Source organism: Mobula hypostoma, chromosome 6 (genome assembly GCF_963921235.1).
Source record: "Mobula hypostoma chromosome 6, sMobHyp1.1, whole genome shotgun sequence".
In the NCBI taxonomy this organism is placed as follows: Eukaryota; Metazoa; Chordata; class Chondrichthyes; order Myliobatiformes; family Myliobatidae; genus Mobula; species Mobula hypostoma.
In genome coordinates, this window is record NC_086102.1 from 33,900,696 (window position 1) to 33,924,178 (window position 23,483).

The following is a 23,483-nucleotide window of genomic DNA, read 5'->3' on the forward strand; positions in this document are numbered from 1 at the left end:
TATGCAGTTGCCTTGGCATTAAATCTCCTACAACAGCCTAGCCGGCATCATGCCATATAAAAGCTAGGCTTCCCGATAACCAATGGACCAGATCAAATTTCTGCATTCCTATCACATTCAGTGGTGACTTGTAGTCGACGATATTATCCATCCTTAATGATGGTGGAACGTCACATGCATATAAACTCAAGGCTAAACAGTAATCATCTGAAAATATACCAATATAGGAAAACGTAAGAAACCCAACATCATTCTGGGTGTAGTGCTGAAATTGTGCTTCCGTGCTAGCCTTTATCCAAGCCATTCTAGTACAGCTAGAACACATCTACAAACCTATTTGTAATTTCAGAATCAGAATCAGATTTAATATCACTGGCATATGTTGCAAAATTTGTTAACTTTGTGGCAGCAGTACAATGCAATACATGGTAAATATAGAAAAAATAATGAATTACAATAAGTATACATATGTATATTAAATAGATAAACATGTAAAATCAGAGATAAAAAGTAGTGAGGTAAAGTTCATGAGTTCAATGTTCATTTAGAAATTGGATACCAAAGGGGAAGAAGCTGTTCCTGAATTTTCCTTAAATGTGCTTCACACAAACAAAGGTTAGCCAATCTGATAACTTTTTTCACACATCCTACTTGTAATCATTAGAAAGTAACAATAGTGTGATTCTATGTAACAGTGCTATCAAACTGCACTTTAATGCTGATCCGCACACCTGTGCTTGGCGTAGGTTCTACCGAGGCATTGGTGGACATTTGGATCATAAAACAAAGGAAGATGCTGGCAATGTTGGGGGCCATTACCTTGGGACCATTGGCACAGAATTATCCAAATTCGAGACTTGCACACCACCAGTTTTCAGAATTTTATCATTGACCTTACCTTCATCACAAGAACAAAATGAGATAGTTGAAGAAAGTTGTGCTGTGTTTGGTTCCCTCACAGTTTGGCAACAAAGAAGTAGCCCATGCTTCCATGCAGCAAGACTTTGATAATACTTAGATATGGGCCCATAAGGGACAAGTAATGCTCATGTACTGCAATGTCAATTGAATCTATACACATAAGTGTATTCAAAGAAGTGAAAGTCTAAACACCTCCCATGACATTCAAAGTTCAAAGTGAATTTACTATCAAAGTACCTCTATGACACCCGATACTGCCCTGAGATTCATTTTCTTAATACAAAGAAACACCACAGAATCAATGAAAAACTGCACACAACAAATACATACAAACAACTAATGTACAAAAGACAACTAACTACAAATACAAAAAGGAAAAAAAAACAAAATGATAATTTTACACTGACATTGGTGAAGGTGGAGAGGTGGGGCGAAGTCAAGATAGTACTAAACGGCCACTCCTTTGCTTGCATCTTCGGAAACAGCTCTATTTCTATCTTTGATATCTTTTTTTTCTCCCTTTTCAAGGTTCTTTTCAAGACCCTGTCCTGGAGTTAGACTTTGACTTCGGTTCTTTGCGGGAATGGGACCCGCTCTCAGGGCCTCACAACCGGCTGCTTTTTGACATCCCAAAGAGGCGGCCTGGAAGACTAGCGCGCCTTCAGGGTTCCGGATTTTCATGGCTCTGGAGACGTGCTGATTCTAGGCCGGTGCCCCTGACTGAAGCGTTGCAGGAGAACATGGAACATCAGGAGCAGCGGGTTAGCTGCAGGGGGTTGTGTGTCCGGAGAGCTGTGCCTTATTGATGCCAACTCCCCGGCGCAGAGCTCAGAAAAAGTGATTCACCAGACTTTTAACATTGTAAATTAGCAAGTTGTTATGTCTCCTCTCTCACTGTGAAATGGGGACACCTCTTTTTCCTTTATTAAGGAGAGAGAGAGCCTGTGGTTTGTCAAATTATCAGGTGAACAAGGAGTTTTTGGGGTATTGCAAGTCTGTGTCTATTGATTCTTTGCTGCACACGAGTGCTCAGTGGAGGGTGCTGATGCTTGTTTGCTGGTGGGATTGTTGCTTTGCTGCAGCTTGTGTGTGGGAGGGGGGAGCTGGGGGGGGCTTTGGGGTTCTAATGTTTTACTGTAATTCATTCTTTTGGGGTTCTAATGTTTTTCTGTAATTCATCCTCTGTTTTCGTGGATGTTTGCGAAGAAAAAGAATTTCAGGATGCATATTGTATACATTTCTCTGACATTGATGGTACCTATTGAAACATCGTATCGTTGACTATAAGTCACCACTAGATGTGATAGAACTCCATAACTTTGATCTGATCTATTGGTTATAAGGAAGCCTAGCTTTATATATGGCATACTACAAATGGGAAAGGTTGGTGGAATCAAAGGATACATTATCTCAAAGTTCAAAGTAAATTTATTATCAAAGTACATGTATGTAACCATATACAAGCCTGTGATTCATTTTCTTGTGGGCATACTCAATAAATATATGGAATGAGAACCATAACAGCAGACATCGCACCCTGCAAAAACTCATTTCAGAGAGGTAGCACCCCGCACCCCCCCGCCCCGTCGACCTCCAAAGGTGCATGTAATACTTTGTTTACTGATTTTATCTAATCTGTAGACCAAGTTGGGTATATGCAACAAATGCGACATTAAAATATGTACTTATATTATCATGTTTATTCTATTACAACTTTAAACAAGTCGACAGGGAGTTTGGCCTCATCACGTAGGACATCAATCGCGTAGCTCCTTGGCAGCTAGCCAGCTAGTTTAAATCAGGGGTCCCCAACCTTTTTTTGCACCGCGGACTGGTTTAATATTGACAATATTCCTGTGGACCGGCCGACCCAGTGGGGGGGGGGGGCGGGGTGGGTGTTATACGCGACCGGAATATAGGTGATAAGTCAACTATAAGTCACTTGTAAGTGGCTAATACACTCAACTTCGTTTCTAAAGGGGTTTATCTAACAAATTTAATATTAAACACACAGCACATATTTTCCTCGCATGAATGTAGTGATAAGTCAATTATAACAGTGGTCCCAAACCTCCGGGCCGCGAAGAATGCAGTGGTACAGCGGTAGCCAGAACGCACCCAGCACATCTTTAAGAAAAAAGCAGAAATAAACAAGCTAATTGATTAGGTGCCGTCCGGAACGTAAATGTCGGCCCAGATCAGAGACGACGCAATCGGCAATCGCCTCTGATCTGAGCCAACATTTACATGCCGGGTGGCACCTAATCAATTAGCTTGTTTATTTCGGCTTTTTTTCTTAAAGATGTGCCGGGTGCATTCCGGCCACTGCTGCATTCTTCGCGGTTCGGAGTTGGGGACCACTGAATTATAAATCACTTATAAGTCAATAGCATCATAACATTTTAAGTAACATTTGGATATTAAACACACAGCGCATATTTTCCTCGTATGAACATATAAAATCATTGCAACACACCAATATCGCTGAATCAGTGGGAGCCCTGGGCTTGTTTTCCTGAAACAACACGGTCCCATCGAGGGGTGATGGGAGACTCGAAGGGGGTTCCTTCTGTCCAGTCTATTCCGCAATTTAGTTTTCGTTGCATTCATTGCAGAAAACTCCGCTTCGCAGAAATATGTTGGAAATGGAAGCAAAATTTTCAGTGCTTTCGTGGCTACCTCAGGATATTCAGCCTTGACTTTGATCCAGAATGCCGGCAGAGATGTTATGTCAAACATACTTTTCAGCCGGCCGTCATTTGCAAGCTCGAGGAGTTGACCTTTTTCCCATGCTGACATGGATGATTCACTGGGGACATTCACAAATGGGTCACGGACCCATTCCTTTACATATCTTGGGTCACTGATGACCTCGCGTGCGTTAAAATTCAACAGTGCGTGACAGGGAATGAGGAAAGGTGCAGTTGACTCATATCGTTTCATATCGCGAAATCATATTGTTTCCTCGCACCCAGGTGGTTGGGGACCACTCTTAGCACGAAGAGAGACCAATCAGGATGCTAGCTCTCCCTCTCCCTCTCAAAAAAATCAATTTCCGGGATATTGTATATAATTTCCAGGCGTCAGGGAGCCACTGTCGATATGCGGGAGACTCCCAGAATTTCCAGGAGAGGTGGGATGTCTGTAACAGGATCTATGAAAGACTACCCAACTTGGGCATTCAGCTGGAGTGCAGAAGGCAACAAATGTTGCAAATAAAAAAAGAAATAAATAATAATAATCAGTAAATATTGAGAACATGAGATTAAGAGACCTTGAAAGTGAGTTCATTGGTTGCAGGAAAATTTCAATGATGGGGCAAGTGAAGTTATCTCCTTTAGTTCAAGAGCCTGATAGTTAAGGGGTAGGAACTGTCCCTGATCCTGGTGGTGTGTGTGCTCCTGTACCTTCTTCCTAATGGCAACAGCAAGAAGAGAGCATGTCCTGGGTGGTGAGGGTCCCTGATGGTGGACACTGCTTTCCTGTGACAGTGTTTCATGTAGATGTGCTCAGTTGTTTGGAGGGCTTTACCCATGATGGACTGGGCCATATCCACTACTTTTTGTAAGATCTTCCATTCAAGGGCATTGGTGTTTCCATACCAGGCCGTGATGCAGCCAGTCAATATACTCTCCACTACACATCCATATAAGTTTGTCAAAGTTTTTCATGTCATGCTGAATCTTCACAAACTCCTGAGAAAGTAAAGGCACTGCGGTGCTTTCTTCATAATTGCATTCAGGTGCTGGGTTTAGGACAGGTCCCCTGAGATAATAACAGTGAGGAATTTAAAGTTGCTGATGCTTTCCACCCCGGATCCACTGATGAGGACTGGCTCATGGACCTCTGGTTTCCTTCTCCTGAAGTCAATAACCAGCTCCTTCATCTTGCTAACATTGCGTAGGAGGTGGTTGTTGTGGCACCACTCAAGTCAGATTATCAATATCCCTCCAATATGCTGATTCATCGTCACCTGTGTTTCAAAGCGCTAGCAAAAGGTTGCAAAAATGCGCACAGAGCTGTGTCAGTGTACACCAGCTCTAGTGGGTGGCGCAGCTCGATCAGGTTGTTCCACCACCCGCAGGACAGTATTTTGGATGGAGGAATATTCCCATCCCGCAGCCCAGCATCATGACTCATCCTTGCAGCAGCCTACGGCTCCACCAGAGGTGAAAGGTGCGCGCGCAGGCGCACTGGCCTCCGTTTGCCACGTCCAGATGAGGTCTGGGAGGAGGGATTTCCCGTCGTGGTGAGAGAAGTCGGGGGAATAGCACAGCGCAGGACTGGACTGGCAGGGCAGGCAGGTGCCGAGCTCGCTTCCAACCTCCACCCGCAGGTCTGTACGGCACTTTCTTTCAAAAGCTCCCGCCGCAGAGCTTGTTGTTATATTAGGAGATGGTAATCGTGAGGAAGGTGGAGAGGAGCCGGGCCTGGTCTGGCGCAGCCCGGCCCGGCATCATTCATCCGAAGTTCAACCAACTCATTATCTGCAACTCGCTCCCTTTCCCTTGAGGCCCGAGCATTGCAAGGAATTTCATCCCCTCTTTCCGATTAATTGCAGTAGTTTTATTTCTTCCACGGATTTTTTTTTTTGCGTGTGGATGGTGTAAATTCTTGGCAGGAAATCTGTCTACGCCTGTGCGCAGGCGTGTCGCCAATATGAATGGGAGTTCTGCTTTGGGGGAGGGTGAGACCACAATTGTTGTAAGGACAGGACTGGGATCCGGGGCACTTGACACTTCATAAATAGCAGGCTTCGTGCTGCGTAACCGAGAGAAAAAATACATTCTCAAGAAGACCAATATTTTAAAGATGAAAAACTCCTGTTGTCACTTAAAATGACAGTTCTGAAGAAACAGGTTTTGATTTAATCAAATGTTTTCAACTTCCAATAACTAAAGACTTGTAGCAATTTCCCAGATATAAAATCCGTGAAGGTACATGATTCTAAAAGGACTTTGTAGAAGCAGGGCGATATTTTTCCTGACTGGAACTTGAGGTCATTGATTTAAAAATAAAGGCCAGCACATTTAGGACTGAAATGTTGAAAAATTCACTGTGTAAAAGGGCTGTGAGTGCTCAGTTATTAATTTCATTCAAAGATGAGACTGCTGCATTTGTGGGTATTAGATGAATGGGGGATATTGGTATAGGACATGAAAATGACGTGATAGATCAGCTGTATCATTGTTTTAATCTGGAATAGGTTTGAGGTGCTGAGTGGCTTGGTTCTGCACCTGTCCTTTACATTTTTATCACAGAAATATTCAGCAGATCAGATAGCATTTGTGGAGAGAGAAGGAATTAATGCTTCAGGTCCTTGAACTTTCCTCAAAACTGGTTGGAGCTGAAGATTTTTGCTGAGGATGGAGATAGCTGTAGAAGTGAATATTAGTAAATATCTTCTCAAAAATGTTGAATGTAAATGAAAACACAAGGAAATCTGCAGATGCTGGAATTTCAAGCAACACACATAAAAGTTGCTGGTGAACAGAGCAGGCCAGGCAGCATCTCTAGGAAGAGGTACAGTCGACTTTTTGGGCCGAGACCCTTCGTCAGGACTTACTGAAGGAAGAGTTAGTAAGAGATTTGAAAGTGGGAGGGGGAGGGTGAGATCTGAAATGATAGGAGAAAATGGGAGGGGGAGGGATGGAGCCAAGAGCTGGACAGGTGATTGGCAAAAGGGATATGAGAGGCTCATGGGACAGGAGGCCTAGGGAGAAAGAAAAGGGGGAGGGGGAAAGCCCAGAGGATGGGAAAGGGGTATAGTGAGAGGGACAGAGGGAGAAAAAGGAGAGAGAGAAAAAGAATGTGTGTATATAAATAAATAACAGATGGGGTACGAGGGGGAGGTACCTGGGGCATTAGCGGAAGTTTGAGAAGTCAATGTTCAACTGTCCAGCTCTTGGCTCCATCCCTCCCCCTCCTGTCTTCTCCTATCATTTTCGATTTCCCCCTCCCCCTCCCACTTTCAAATCTCTTACTAACTCTTCCTTCAGTTAGTCCTGACGAAGGGTCTTGGCCTGAAACGTCGACTGTACCTCTTCCTAGAGATGCTGCCTGGCCTGCTGCGTTCACCAGCAACTTTTGTGTGTGTTGAATGTAAACAAAGGGACATCAGACCTAGATTTATTATCACTGGCTTACAGGACATGAAATTTGTTGTTCTGTGGCAGCAGCATAGTACATTGATAAGAATCTGATAGCAGAGGGGAAGAAGCTGTCTTAAAATGTTGAGTCTGGGTCATTAGGCTCCTGTGCTTCCTGTCTGATTATAGTAATGAGACAAGGGGATGTTCCAAACGGTGATGGTCTTCATTGATGGATGCCACTGCCGTATTGCACCAGCTCTTGAGGATGCCCTTGATGATAGGGAGGATTGTGCTCATGAAGGAGCTGACTAAGTCTCTAACTCGCTGTAACACCTTGCGATCAATCCTGTGTGTGCCATCATGGGTGTAGAGCCGGGCTATAATGCAACCAGTCATAATGCTCTTCACTGTATATCTGTGGGAATTTGTAAGAGCCTTTGGTGACATACTGAATCTCATGCGTCTTTCAAAGTAGAACCACATGTTAATCCTGGTATGTTGATGGCCAGGAACTTGAAGCTGCTCTCACTGGAGAGAGGATCACAGCTAATTTAGGGTGGCCATTTCTGGAAGAGAACTGCTAATAAATTAAACCCATTTCCAAAGATAAATATTTCAGATATTGAATGGAAACAGAAATGCCAGAAATATATGAGGTCAGGTGGTGTATGTTGTAAGAGAAACAATATTAGTGTTTCAGGAAGCTAATCTTGGTAGTAAAGATTAGCTTTATAAGACTACAAGACGTAGGAACATAAATAAGCTATTTGGCCTGTGGAATCTGCTCCGCCATTCAATCATGGCTGATCCTTTTCTCCCCCTCCTCAGCCCCACTCCCTGCTCTTCTCCCCGTAACCTTTGATGCCACGTCCAGTCAAGAACCTGTCAGGCTCTGCCTTAAATATACCCAATGACCTGGCCTCCACAGCTGCCTGTGGTAATAAATTCCACAAGTTCACCACCCTCTGGCTAAAGAAATTTCTTGCATCTCTGTTTTAAATGGACACCCCTCTAACCTGAGGCTGTGTCCTCTTGGCCTACATTCCCCCACCATGGGAAACATCCTTTCCACATCTACTCTGTCTAGGTCTTTCAACATTCAAAAGGTTTCAATGAGATCCCTCCACCATCCTTCTAAATTCCAGTGAGTATAAACCCAGAGCTAGCAAACGTTCCTCGTATGATGGCCCTTGCAATCCCAGAATCATCCTTGTGAACCTCTTTTGAACCCTCTCCCATACTTTTTTCTTAGATGAGGAACCCATAACTGTTCATAATACTCAAGGTGAGGCGTCACCAGTGCCTTATGAAACGTCAGCATCATATCCCCTGCTCTTGTATCCTGCATCTCTTGAAATGAATGCTAAAACTGCATTTGCCTTCCTCACCACTGACTCTACCTGCAAGTTAACCTTTAGGTTGTTCTGCACAAGGACTCCCAAGTCACTTTGCATTTCAGATTTTTGGATTTTCTCCCCATTTAGAAAATAGTCTGCACATTTATTTCTACTACCAAAGTGCATGACCATGCATTTTTCAACATTGTATTTCATTTGCTACTCTCTTGCCCATACTCCTAATCTAAGTCCTTCTGCAACCTACCTGTTTCCTCAACACTACCTGCCCCTCCACCAATCTTTATACCATCTGCAAACTTGACAACAAAGCCACCTATTCCATCATCGAAATTATTGATATACAGCATAAAAAGTAGTCCCAGCACCAACCCTTGCGGAACACCACTACTCACTGGCAGTCAACCAGAAGAGGATTCAATGCTCTAACCATGCCAGTAACTTTCCTGTAATACCATGGGCTCTTAACTTGGTAAGCAGCCTCATGTGCGGCACCTTGTCAAAGGCCTTCTGAAAGTCTAAATATACAACATCTGTTGCATCTCCTTTATCTGTTTATGTGTAATCTCCTCAAAGAATCCCAACAGGTTTGTCAGGCAAGATTTTCCCTTAAGGAAACCATGCTGATTTTGTCCGATCTTGTCCTGTGTCACTGAGTACTCCATAACCTTTTCATTAACAATTGACTCCAACATCTTCCCAACCACTGTGGTCAGGCTAACTGGTCTACAATTTCCTTTCTGCTGCCTTCCTCCTTTCTTAATGAGTGAAGTGATATCTGCAATTTTCCTGTCCTCTGCCACCATGTCATCTTTTTTGATATTGTTTGCTAGCTTGCTTTCATATTTCACCTTTTCACTCCTAATGATTCTTGTAGTTGCTCTCTGTAGGTTTTAAAAGCTTCCCAATCCTCTCTTCCCACTAAGTTTTGCTTTGTTCTGTGCCCTCTCTTTTGCTTTTACATTAGCTTTGACTGCACTTGTCGCCACGATTGTACTATTTTGCCATTTGAGTATTTCTTTATTTTTGGAATACATCTGTCCTGCACCTCCTCGTTTTTCCCAGAACCTTGCACCATTGCTGCTCTGCTGTCGTCCCTGTCAGCATCTACTTCCAATTTGGCCAACACCTCTCTCATTCCACTGTAATTTCCTTTACTCCACTGAAATACTGTTACTTCAGCCTTTACTTTCTTCCTATCAAATTTGAAGTTGAACTCAATCATATTGTGATCATTGCTTCCTAAGCGCTCTTTTACTTTAAGCTCCCAGATCACCTCCGGTTCATTACATTACACCCAATCTAGTATAGCTGATCCCCCAGCAGGCTCAATGAAAAACTGCTCTAAAAAGTCATTCTGTAGCCATTCAACAAGCTCACTCTCTTGATCCATCTCCAACCTGATTTTCCCAATCGACCTGCATGTTGAAATTTCCCATGACTCATAACATCGCCCTTTTGACACGCCTTTTCTATATCCTGTTGTGATCTGTGGTCTGCATCTCAGCTACTGTTGGGTGGTCTGTATATAACTGCCATCAGAGTCCTTTTACCCTTGAAGTTTCTTAACTCAACCCGCAAGGATTTCAACATCTTCCAATCCTATGTCACATCTTTCTACTGATTTGATGCCATTCTTTACCAGTAGAGCCACACCACCCCCTCTGCCGACCTTCCTATCCCTCTGATATAACGTGTAACCTTGGACATTTAGCTCCCAACTAAAACCATCCTTAAGCCGTAACTCAGTGATGGCTGACTGTACCTGACAATCTGTAATAGTGCAACAAGATTACCCACCTTATTTCTTATACTCTATGCATTGAGATATACCATTTTGTGTACTGTATTTTTCTGATTCTGCATCCCCAATGCACTGTTCACCCCCATGGCTGCAATTATGTCCTATCATTTGCCTATCCTTCCTGACAGTCTGACTGCATGCTATCTTTGCTTTTTACCATCTGTCCTATCCTGAGTCCCTTCACTCTGATTCCCACCCCCCTGCCAAATTAGTTTAAACCCTCTCCAACAGCTCCAGCAAAACTGCCTGTGAGAATATTGGTTCCCCTTGGGTTCAGGTGCAACCTGGCACTTTTGAATAGGTCATACCTCCCCCAGAAGAGATCCCAATGATCCAAGGACCTGAAGCCCTGCCCCCAGTACCAGCTTCTCAACCACGCATTAATTTGTCAAATCATTCTGTTTCTACCCTCACTGCTACGTGGCACAGGTAACAATCCAGAAATTGCTACCTGGGAGGTCCTGCTTCTCAACTTTCTACCTCACTCTCTTAAATTCTCTTTTTAGCACCTTTTTGCTTTTCCTTCCTATGTCATTGGTACCAATATGTAACAAGAAACCTGGCTGCTCTCCCTCCCTCTCCAAAATTTGTGGATGCAATCCAAGACGTTCCGGACCCCGACATCTGGAAGGCAGCATACCACCTGGGTGTCCCTTTCACATCCACATAATCTCTTGTCACATGTACACCGAAGCATCAGAAGATGCAGTGAAATACGTTGATTTTGTGCAAATCAAATCAGTGGGGCTTGTGTGAGTGCTGGTCTGCTTCTAGCACCAACGTAGTATGCCCACTGCTCACTAATCCTAACTATATTTTTGAAATGTGGGAAGAAACCAGAGCATGCAGAGGAAACCTATGCATTCACGTGGAGAATGTACAAACTCCTTACAGACAGTGGTGGGAGCTAATAATGACTTACCAAGCTATTTTGGCAATGTGAGACAAACCAACATCTTTTGTAACTGTGGGATGAATAAAATTATTCAAATCTATTTTCTCTTTCTATTACCAGAAATGATTTCAGGACTTGGGATGAAAGTGGGTTGCCAGTTTATAAATGTATTGCATTAAAGAGAGGTTGTTCAGTACATTAATGCCTGAGTATACTACGCCTCTCAATGAATACTAGATGACTGCATTGCGTTGACTTTTGTCGGTTCATATAATAATAACTGGTGGGTAACTAGGCATGAATAATAATTAATCTGGCCACATCCCTTCCTTGCCCTGAACCCGCCATCCCACACACCAACTGCTATGGTACTAATCGTCACCTCCCCCAGCCCTCACCTTCCATTAACTCCCCGGTCATCATGGGCTCACCTTCACTACTGAGCAGGTGAGAAGGGCTGTGGGGAAACTCAGACACGGCAAAGCATTGGGACTGGATGTTGTGAACCCAAAGGTCCTGAAGGAGCATGCTGAACAGCTGTGTGGCGTGTTCTCCAGTGCACTTTCAATCTTCGGTCTCAGTCTGGAAAGGGTCCCATCTGTGTGGAAAACGTTATTTGTGGTCAAGAAAGGCCAACTGAGAGACTTGAATAGCTACCATCCAATGGCCCTGAAGCATATAGTAAATGTGTTTGGAAAGTATGTTGACAAGGAATTAATAGAGAGTTCATCTTTGGGATCTAACCATTTATTGACCATCCCTAATTAGGCATAAGAAGGTGGTGGTGATTGCCTTCTTGAACTGTTGCAGTCTTACTACTGGTGAAGGTGTCCCATGGTGCAGTTGGCTTGTGAGTTCCAAGATTTAGAGCCAGTGATGATGAAGGATGGGTAGTATATATCCAGGTCTTTGTATGATTTAGAAAGGAACCTGGAGGGTGGTGTTTCAGTGTAGCTGCTGTCCTTGTCTGTTTTGGTGTTTGAGATTGTAGGGTTGAAGCAGCCTGAATGAGTGATCGTGGTGCCTTTGGTAGATGATATACTGCAACTACTGTAGAGCAGTGGTGGAGGATCTGAATGTTTATGGTGGTTGATGGGTGTCAATCTAATGGGCTTCATATTCCTAAATGGCATTGAGCTTCTTGTTGTCATTGCACTTTTCTAGGCACATGGAAAGTATTCTACAATTCTTAACTTAGTCTTTGTAGATGGCAGAAAGGACTGGGGGTAGTAAATTGGATTAGTCAATGCCTTCATGGGAGAAGCCAGAGTCATACCAGGAGAATGAAGAGGTTGTAGATACCCCCATGTTGCAGGAGACATATACTTGGATGACTGTCAGGAGAGGGAGAGGTAATAAGCAGCCAGTGCAGTGTACCCCTGTGACCATTCTCAATTATAAATATATTGCTTTGGACACTGTTGGGGGTGGGGAAACAACTACCAAGGGAAACCACAGCGACTGTGTTTCTGGCACTGAGTCTGGCTTTGTGGCTCAGAAAGGAAGCAGGGAGAAGAGAACGGTAGTGATAGGGAATTATATAGTTAGAGGAGCAGACAGTAGATTCTGTGGACATGAAAAAGACACCCAGATGGTATTTTGCCTTCCAGGTGCCAGGGTCAGGGATGTTTCAAATTGGGTCCACTACATTCTGTTGGGGGAGGGTGAGCAGCCAGATGTCGTGGTACATACCAATGATATGGGTAGGAAAGGGGAGAATTTAGGGAGTTAGATAGAAAGTTGAAACACAGGACCTTCAGGGTAGACGTCCATTTGGAATAGAGATGAAGAGGAATTCTTTTAGCCAGAGGGTAGTGAATCTGTGGAATTCATTGCCACAGACGGCTATGCAGGCCAAGTCATTGAGTATATTTAAAGTGAAGGTTGGGAGGTTCTTGTTTAGTTAGCATGTCAAAGGTCCTGGGGAGAAGGCAGCAGAATGGGGTTGAGAGGGATAATTAATCAGCCATGATGGAATATCAGAGTAGACTTGTAGGGTCAAATTGCCTAATTCTGCTTCTATGTCTCCTGATCTTATACATAAATGGTCTTATTGTTTTATACTTGATTGGGGGGGGGGTGTATGGAGGGCAGGTGCACGTTGATGGGATTAAGCAGATCTAGAGTTAGGTATGGACTGTGGGCGGAAGGGTCTGTTTCTATGTTGTAGTGTTCTGTGACTCTTATCGGATGTTGAGTCACTCACTGGAGAATACTTAGACATCACCTTGCTCGTATAGTCATTGTGGTTGATCCAGTTGAGTCTTTGGTTTATGGTAGCACTTGAATTTTTTGGTATGGTATTTAGGAATGAGTCATGCCTGGCACTTTTGGGGTGTGAATGTTGCTTGCTATCAGCACATGGCTGAATATTGTCAGCAATTCTCTAAGCAGTTCTGAATGAACTTGACCATTGCCGACATTAATGACAATTTCTGACCTTATCTCAGAAGACAGGCTGTCAAGAAATCAGGCGAAGATACTGAGTCTAGGACACCACTCAAGAAGCTCCTGTGGGGGTGTCTTGGTGCAGGGATAATTAACCTCTGACAGCCAAAACCATCTTTCTTTGTGAATGTTTTAATTCCATCCATTTCCATTCAAAGATTGATGCCCAAGCTTTATGACCACAGTATTACCTAATCTAAGGGATTTTCAAATGTACAGATACAGTTTTATAATAGTTTAGATTAGGTATAATTTAGTGAAGTTTAGTACAAATAGAGTTCCCAAGAGTTTTTGACATGCCTATTGAATTTATCATTTAGTAGGAAAAAGCATCGTACTTTCTGGACAATTAGACATGCAAAACAGACCAACCAGCAAATGATGACAGGTTGAATAGAGCTGAGGGATTGGCTTGCTTACGATCAGGAATAGCATGTTTGGAAAATCAATACAATTTGCATTCCCACATGCAAATGAAAACCATTTTAATGTGTTTAATGTGTGGAAATGTGAGGTTATCCACTTTAGTAGGACGAATGGAAATGCAAAACATTGTCATTGTTATGTTGCAGAGTGCTGATGTAGAGGGAATTTGAATGACTTGTATGTGAGACACAATTATCATGCAGGTTTTAACATTTAGGCCTTGAAGTAGATCAGCGCAAGCTTTCACTAGATAAATATTCAAAGTAAATTTTTTGGAGAACTGGAAGAGTAGGAAAACAGAATTCATAGGAATACTTCCAAAGATCTGGCACGTATATTAGGCTGAATACCTTATCCTGTAATCTTTCATTATATAGTTTCGGAGATTTAAATGTAAAGGTACCCTGGGCAGATTGTGTACAAGGCAGGAAGATGATTGAAAAAGACAAAAGGATAAGTCACAAGCTGATCAAAATATTTATTAATTTATACTATTTAAGATAAGTCCTCACTTAACGTTAGCAAAGATTGTTGATACATTTTGTATTAGTAATAATACACACCCAACCCTAAGAATTAAGAGTATTTCTAGCAACAATCCCACATCAACAAGGTGGCAAATTATGCTTCATGCTCTATGGATAAATATGTAAGTTCCAACTCCGTTTATTTATTTATGCATTTGAAAAGAGTTGCATACTGATCACTCATTTGCTTTGGCTTTAAACAAGCATTTTAATATTATATTTCACAGAAGAGCAAAATCATTCTTCACTCAGGCTGGTGAATCTCTGGAATTCTCTGCTCCAGAGAATGGTGGAAGCCACATAGATTTGTACATTTAAGGTGGAGATAGATAAATATTTGAGCGGTTGAGGAATTGTTGGTTATGGGGAACAACAGAAAAGAGGAGCTGAGGCCAGTATTGATCAGCCATGATCATATTTAATGATAGGGCAGGCTTGATGTGTCTGCTAGCTCACTCTTTTGCCGATTTTCTGTGTTCTTGCAGTTAGGAAGAGTAATCTTTCTGAATTTATGCAAAGCCTTCCAGAATGAAAACTCAAAGGTTGCCAACATTACTAAAATAATCGTCTGTGCAAAGTATAATAGTTGCTGAAATAGTAACAGATGCCACCTTGAAGCAAGAAGACTAGTAATCCAGACTTGTGCCTCCAGAAGACAGGGTGTTGGAGTCACTGGCACAGCAAATTACATTTCAAAAAATGTCGTAATAGAGCTTGACCTGTGACTGATCCGGACATTGGAAGTTTGAGAGGAGGGGATTACACACAGGTCCACTGCCCAAGTAGAAGAAGGCCAGCAGCAGGTTGCAGCAGCGTAATTGAGCTCTGACCAGCAACCAGTGGTTGGGATTAATTAGCAAGAGCAAATTAAAGGAAGGCAGGGACAAGAGCATAGCCATTGTTGCAGTGGCCGTCGATGGAGTGGACAAAGTCAAGAGTGGTGAACTTGAGGCTTTAGCTCTTTGAGGCTTCAGTCAGAGAAAGCAAAGGAAAGGTTTTGAATTTCGGTGGGACCAACCAAGGTAGATCTTACACAGTGAACGATTGGACACTGAGGAATGTGGTAGAACAAAGAGATCTAGAATACAGGTACATAATTCGTTGAAAGAGGCATCATAGATAGATAGGGTTGTAAATAAAGCTTTTTGGGACATTGGCCTTCGTTAATCAATGTACCAAGTACAGAAAATGGGATGTTATGTTGATGTTGTATAATACATTGGTGAGGCCTAATTAGGAGTATTGTGTACAGTTTTTGTCACCTACCTACAGGAAAAATGTGAACAAGGTTGAAAGGGTACAGAGAAAATTTACAAGGATGCTTCCGAATCTTGAGGACCTGAGTTATAAGAAAAGGTTGAATTGGTTAGGGCTATATTCTTTAGAACGCAGAAGATTGAAAGGAGATTTGATAGAGGTATACAAAATGATGAGTGGTATAGATCCGTTAAGTGCAAGCATGCTTTTTCTACAGAGTTTAGGTGGGACTACAGCCAGAGATCATTGGTTAATGGTGAAATGTGAGCAGTTTAAGAGGAACATGAGGGGAAACTTCCTCACTCAGAGGGTTGTGAGAGTGTGGAATGAGCTGCCAGCTAGTCTATGCAAGTTCAATTTCAATGTTTAATAGAATTTTGGATAGGTACATGTATAGTTGGGATATAGAGGGCTATGGTCCCAGTGCAGGTCAATGGGAGTGGACAGTTTAAATGGTTTCAGCATGGACTAGATGAGCCAAAGGGCCTGTTTCTGTACTGTACTTCTCTATGATTCTCATAACTTTTGTAATCAAGGACACAAGAAACTTAGGAGCAGCATTTGACCAGCTTGTCCTGCCATTCACTATCATTATAGCTGATCTGCTACAGACATTATTCTCTGCTCGTTCCCCATTGTCCCCAATTACCCAATCATTAAAAAAAAATCTACCTTTAATCCTTGAGAAAGATTCCTCAGAAGTAGGAATGTCTCAATATCTATCTTGATTTTCCTTGGGGTCATGTGTTTTTCAAGAAGTTAATCGGTCATTGTAAATATCAAAGAACACAGATCCAATTTTATTGTAGCTACTTGTGATAGAGCAACCCACTCATCTCATGAATTAACCTAGTGAATTGCTCTTGTACTATTTCCAGTGCTTAAAACAAGGGACCAAAACTCAGCACGATGTTCCAGGTGTGGGCTTACCAACACCTTGTACAATTGTGATTTTGATTATTCAGTAGTCAGTTGTTCTGAACTCTAGTTGCTTCAACATCTGAATCACCAGGGCCTTGTTTCCCATGCTACCTGATCTCTTTCCCATGCTTCCTTTAAACTCCCTAGGCTCTGTTTCTTCCAGTCTCTTTAGATACAACTGATTTTTGGGAAATTTTATTGTCTCGTATAACATTTAAAAAAACAATTAAAAAGTGTATTTGGATATTTATTGGGGATAAAATTCCTGACTGGTTGCGTTATGGTCTGCTACAGCAATTCGTATGTGCACCAATGCAAGAAGCTGCAGATTGTCATGGATTCAGCTCAATATATTGTGAGCACATTCTTTCTCACCATTGGTCATGTCTATTTAAGGCACTGCCTCAGAAGGCAACATCTATCATCAAACATTGCCAACATCTTGCCTGTTGCATCTTCTCCCAGTTAGCAGTGGACAGGAGGTACAGAAGCCTGAAGTCCTACAGCACCAAGTTCAAGATGTCAACTTCCTTTCTACCAGTTGGTTCTTGAACCAACCTGCACATCCATAAACACTACTTCAGTATGACCACGTTGCACTGCAGTGGATTTTTCTTTGCTCTTATTGGTTTTTTTTAATGGAAATTGTGTGTAATCTATGTTTTTCTTGAGAATCTTGTATAGCTGATGCTGTATGCCTGTGATGCTGTAAGTAAGTTTTTCATTGCACATGTGTACATTTACTTGTGCATATGGCAATGGACTTGACAGTTCACTTTCCATTTACTGGGCCTCAGTTACCAGATTCCCCGAAACTTATCCAGCTCTAATTCGTGAACAATCTTTAAACTGACTGGATTCTCGCAATCCATTTACAGTTATCGTGTCCACTGGAAGACTAATTGTAATACTGTGCAATATCTGAAAAAGTGAAGTAAAGTTTTGTTGCCAAATTGAGGAATAACTTCCATTAGTTTATTAGTACATGGAAAATAGGTCACAGTACTGCACAAAATCTGCTACACTGGCTTAAAATTTGAGGGTGTCATATTATTGGAATTTTACTATACTTTCCCATTTCTAAGTTCTAGCCCCCTTGCAATAAAGCCCAATATGCCATTTTTCTTTCCTAATTATTTGCTATTCTTGAATGCTTTTTTTAGTGATTCACTGGAAAGTATAGTTTCAAGCACTGTTGCAAGGAAAAAGTTTGTGAACCCTTTGCAATTACCTGGTTTTCAGCAGTAATTACTCATAAAATGTGGTCTTATCTTCATCTAAGTCACAATAATAGACAAACACGATCTGGCAATCTGTACAAACCCCATTTCTAGAAAAGTTGGGATATTTTCCAAAATGCAATAAAAACAAAAATCTGTGATATGTTAATTCACTTGAACCTTTATTTAACTGATAAAAGTACAAAGAAAAGATTTCCAATAGTTTTACTGACCAACTTAATTGTATTCTGTAAATATACACAAATTTAGAATTTGATGGCTGCAACACACTCAACAAAAGTTGGGACAGAGGCATGTTTACCATTGTGTTACATCACCTTTCCTTTTAATAACACTTCTTAATCATTTTGGAACTGAGGATACTAATTGTAGACATTCTCCTGTAAAATGTCTTGATACAATTTTGAATTCATTGTTCCCTCGATGATTGCAAACTGTCCAGGTCCTGAGGCAGCAAAGCAGCCCCAAACCACGATGCTCCTTCCACCATGATTCACAGTTGGGATGAGATTTTGGTGCTGGTGTGCAATGCCTTTTTTCCTTCAAACATTGCAGTGTGCTTATCTGCCAAAAATTTCTGTCTCATCTGTCCACAGAACATTGTCCCAGTGGTGTTGTGGAACATCCAGGTGGTATTTTGCAAACTTGAGATGTGCAGCAATGTTTTGTTTTGGAGAGCAGTGGTTTTCATCTGTGGTGTCCTTCTATGAACACCATTCTTGTTCAGTATTTTTTCTTACAGTGGGCACATGAACAGAGATTTTAGCAAGTTCTTTGGGTACTTTCTCACCTCCTTCAGCATTGCAAGCTGTGCTCTTGGTATGATCTTTTGCAGGAATCCCACACCTCGGGAGAATAGCGACAGTACCAGATTTCCTCCAGTTGTAGACAATTTCTTTTATGTTGACTGCTGAACCCTCAGGTCTTTAGAAATGCTTTTGCAGCCTTTTCCAGCTCTGGACATCTCTGCAATTCATCTAAGATCCTCTGAAAGTGTTTTCATCGACTCATGGTACACATAAACAAGAATCTTTATTGAGAAGAGCAGGCTCTGTTAGTAACCTGACTTTGTGTGTCTTTTTTATAGGGCAGTACACCTCTACAACCTACACCTCCAATCTCATCTCATTGATTGGAACACCTAACTCCAAATAGCTTTTGTAGAAGGCATTACCCCAGAGGTTTACATTCTATTTCAAGCTATACTGTGATTGTTTAAATGGTGTACTCAGTATTGACAAGAAGAAGTACAGTTGTTTGTGTGTTACTAATTTAGGCAGATTGTGTTTGTCTATTATTGTGACTTAGATGAAGATTTGACCATATGTTAAGAGTAATTAATGCAGAAAAATAGGTAATTGCAAAGGGTTCACAAGGTTTACAACTGTACATGAAGAACCACGTGAAAAAGGAAGTTGTATTCTCCTATCCAGTCTCCTGAATCTTTCAGAAACTTTATTTTCTAATTGCAGAGTTTCATAACTGCAGCAGTTCAGTGGTTGATGTCATTGTGATTCATTGCTTTGGTTGTCTGCCTCAGGGATGTTATGGTGTATCAGACTGACACACTCTGCTAGTTGGCTGAATATCCAAATGCTGCATTTGCACCTTACTTTCAGCTTTGCTAATCAACCTTTATCTACCTTGCTCAATGCATGTTCAAAAAAACTAATGAATTTTTTAGACACTTCTTTTCATTAACGCATCTTGAATTTACTTGCCATTCTAATGACTTTCCAAATATCTTACAAAATATCAGCATTTTAGTGAAAGATGACATTTGTTAGGCTAACTAGCTTGTTTCATACATCTCATTTTGTTAATAGATGTCTAATATTTGAGATCTGAGATTTTTCTGGAGTCAAGGAAGCACTGTAAGTTTATATTCGAAGCATCTACTGACTCTTCAATGCTTATATATCAGTTGAAATATAAAGTGCCTCATGGTTGAGAGTTGTGAAATCAATTTTCTTAAATGTCTGTCACCGTTGCATAGATCAGTAAAGTCAGAAACAGGGTGTTTGCCTACCTGAACCCCATATTCCCTCCAGTCTAAACTAATTCTATCTGCCTAAATTTGGTTTATATTGTTCAATTCCTTGGCTGTTTTGCTGTATGTTTAAATGCTTCAGCTTCTACCACCTCCCGTTGCAGTGCATTCCAGGCACCAGTCATTCTCTGTGTAAAAACTAACCTTTCCTCATGAATCTGCTTCAGACTCTCCCACTGCAAACTCAAAACTATGCTCTTTAATATTGGATATTTGCTCCCTAAGAGAATCAGCTCTGACACCTATCCTCTCTATGCTTCTCATAATTTTATATACTTCCATTTGGTTATCTTTCAATAAAAGCAATCCGGGTTTGTCCATTCTTTCCTGATAGCTATTACACTCCAATCCACGCACAGTGTGGTGAACTACTTCTGCACTGTCTCCAAAACCTCCCCATCCTTCCTGTAGTGTGGCAACTGGAAATGCAAACAATACTCCAAACTTGCTTTTGCCAAAGTTTTATACAGCTGCAACTTGACTTGCTGACTTTTTTACTCAGTGCTCTGACCAATGAAGGCAAGTATACAGGATGTTGCCACTTAGAGGGAGCAAGGAATCTCAGGATCCCCGTACATTAATACTACGAAGGATCCTGCTATTTATTGCATAATTCTGCCATTTACTTTATAATTTCCTCTTGTATCCTCCCAGAATGCATCACCTCACCCTAACTCAGATTAGACTCCATCCTGCCATTTCTCCATCCAGCTTTTTAACTGATCTATGTTTTGCTGTATCCTTTGGCTTTTTGCTATCCACTGCTCCACCATTTAAAATTTTTTTAAGCTATTGACCTTCTGCTTTGACCACCACCATTTTATGTTTGTGACTGCTCTTAAATTTGAGATGTTTGTATCAAGATCAAGTTTCTCCTCAAACTGCCACTTAAATTCATCAGTCCTTTGTTGAGAAAAATAATTAATTTTGTCTCATCAGATCTAAAATGGACCAATCCTGTGTTGATTCCTGACTGTACTGCTATAAGAAGCAGTTGTTTTTACTGCATGATTGTTACCTGAAGTTGCTGCTTATTGCTGTACTGAAGTTTATGAAATTGAAAACTACAGAATGTATTTCTAAAGTTAGAAGTGAAAGGTTTAATAAGAACCTGCAGGGCAGCTTTTTAATGCAGCAGGTGGTAGATACATGGAGTTAGCTGCAAGAGGAAATGGTTGAGGCAGGTTTATTTCTGCAGTATGTGGACAAGAGTTCAGAGGGGTATTAGCTGAAGGGCCTTTTTCTGCATTGTGCCACTACGACCTTCTTTGCACACTCCTGTATTTCTTGGTTTGTGCTCTGTCCCGCTAAATGAACTCTTTAGTCAGTACCCACTAGTGACATGTTCTCCAGAGTCATGTCTATGAGCACTGTATTATATGTTGTGAAATGTATAATGTTGTGGAAGCAGTACAGTACAAAAACATAAAGTTAACATAAATTACAAAATACGTAAGTAGTGCAAATAAAACTAAATAATGAGGCAGTGGACTTTTCAGAGATCTGGTGGAGAAGAAGAAGCTGTTCCTGTATCATTGAATGTGAGTCTTCAGGCTCCTGTACCTCTAGAACACTAGACACTAGAATAATACAGCACAGTACAGGCCCTTCATCCCTCGATGTTGTTCCTTATATTCCTTTATATTCCATATATTCCTTTTAAAAAAGTACTAAACTCACACTACCCCGTAACCCTCTGTTTTTCTTTCATCCATGTGCCAGTCCAAGAGGCTCTTAAATACCCCTAATGTTTTAGCCTCCACCACCATCCCTGGCAAGTCATTCCAGGCACCCACAACACTCTGTGTTTAAAAAAAAACAACTTACCCCTGATGTCTCCCCTAAACTTCTCTCCCTTAACTTTGTATATATGCCCTCTGGTGTTTGCTATTTGTGCCCTGGGGAACAGGTACTGGCTATCCACCCTACCTATGCCTCTCATAATCTTGTAGACCTCTATCAAGTCCCCTCTCATCCTTCTACACTCCAAAGAGAAAAGTCCCAGCTCTGCTCACCTTGCCTCATTTGACTTGTTTTCCAATCCAGGCAACATCCTGGTAAATCTCCTCTGCACCCTCTCCATAGCTTCCACATCCTTCCTATAATGAGGTGACCAGAACTGAACACAATACTCTTAAGTGTGGTCTCACCAGAGATTTGTAGAATTGCAACATGGCCTCTCTACTCTTGAACTCAATCCCCCTATTAATGAAGCCTAGCATCCCATAGGCCTTCTTAACTATCCTGTCAACCTGTGCAGCGACCTTGAGGGATGCATGGATTTGAACCCCAAGGTCCGTCTGTTCATCCACACTCTTAAGTAACCAACCATTAACCCTGTACTCAGCCTTCTGGTTTGTCCTTCCAAAATGCATCACCTCACACTTACCCGGATTGAACTCCATCTGCCACTTTTCTGCCCAACTCTGCATCTTGTCTATATCTTCTTGTAACCTTCGACAACCTATAGCTCCATCCACAACTCCTCCAATCTTCGTGTCATCCGCAAACTTACTCACCTATCCTTCCGCCTCTTCATCCAGGTCAGTTATAAAAATCACAAAGAGCAGGGGCCGCAGGACATATCCTTGCGGCACTCCATGAGTCACCGACCTCCAGGCAGAATACTTTCCTTCCACTACTACCCTCTGCTTTCTTCCTGTAAGCCAATTTTTTATCCAAACAGTCAAGGTTCCACTGATCCCATGTCTCATGACCTCCTGGATGAGCCTCTCATAGGGGACCTTGTCAAATGCCTTGCTAAAATCCATGTAGACCACATCTACTGCCCTACCCTCATCAATTTCTTTTGTTACCTCTTCAAAAAACTCAATTAGGCTCGTGAGGCACGACCTTCCCTTCACAAAGCCATGTTGACTATCCTTGAGTAGACTGTACTTCTCCAAATGCTCCTCCCTACATCCCTGATGGTGATTGATACTTGCCACCTTCCTACCTGAATGAACATCCTGATATATGAGCCAAGATAACTTCTTAGTACTGATCCCATTCTTTTCTGTTACTTCACCTTTTTGCTTTTATCAGTCCTGTGAAAAGATCAAGTGCTCTAAAATTTAGTCCTCAGCCGTGGACACCTTGCAACAACTTCCTTGCAAATGCAATCAGGTCATACCCAAATATTTCTCTATGTGTTATGACTATATCTGCTGTATATCTGAATGTATACAACATTTGTTCAAAACAAAAGAATTTGTATTTTGTACCATTTCTCTATACTTTCACTCTATTTGCAGGTGTACTCATTCTGTTCTATCATCTTGTTCCCTCTTTCTAAATTTCCCCTCAACTCACCTCAAAGTTCAAAAAGTTCTAAGTTTTAAGTAAGTTTATTATCAAAGTATTTATCTGTCACCATATATAACCTGTAATTCATTTTCTTGTGGGCATACTCAATAACTATGAAATAATAACCATAACAGAATCAGTGAAAGACCGTCGAACTTGGGCATTCAACCAGAGTGCAGAAGACAACAAACTGCAAATATAAAAAGAAAGAAATAACAATAATATTTGAGAACATGAGAT

The 23,483-nt window shown here is 41.6% G+C and overlaps 1 protein-coding gene across 1 annotated transcript in view; it reads left to right on the forward strand.

Moving 5' to 3' along the window:
* The first annotated feature begins 5,117 nt into the window (after positions 1–5,117).
* Positions 5,118–23,483, forward strand: part of tfg (trafficking from ER to golgi regulator) — a 99,488-nt gene continuing 81,122 nt past the window's right edge. The window contains exon 1 of the mRNA XM_063050548.1: positions 5,118–5,257. The gene's annotated coding sequence lies outside the window, so the exon portion shown is untranslated. The remainder of the gene's footprint in view (positions 5,258–23,483) is intronic.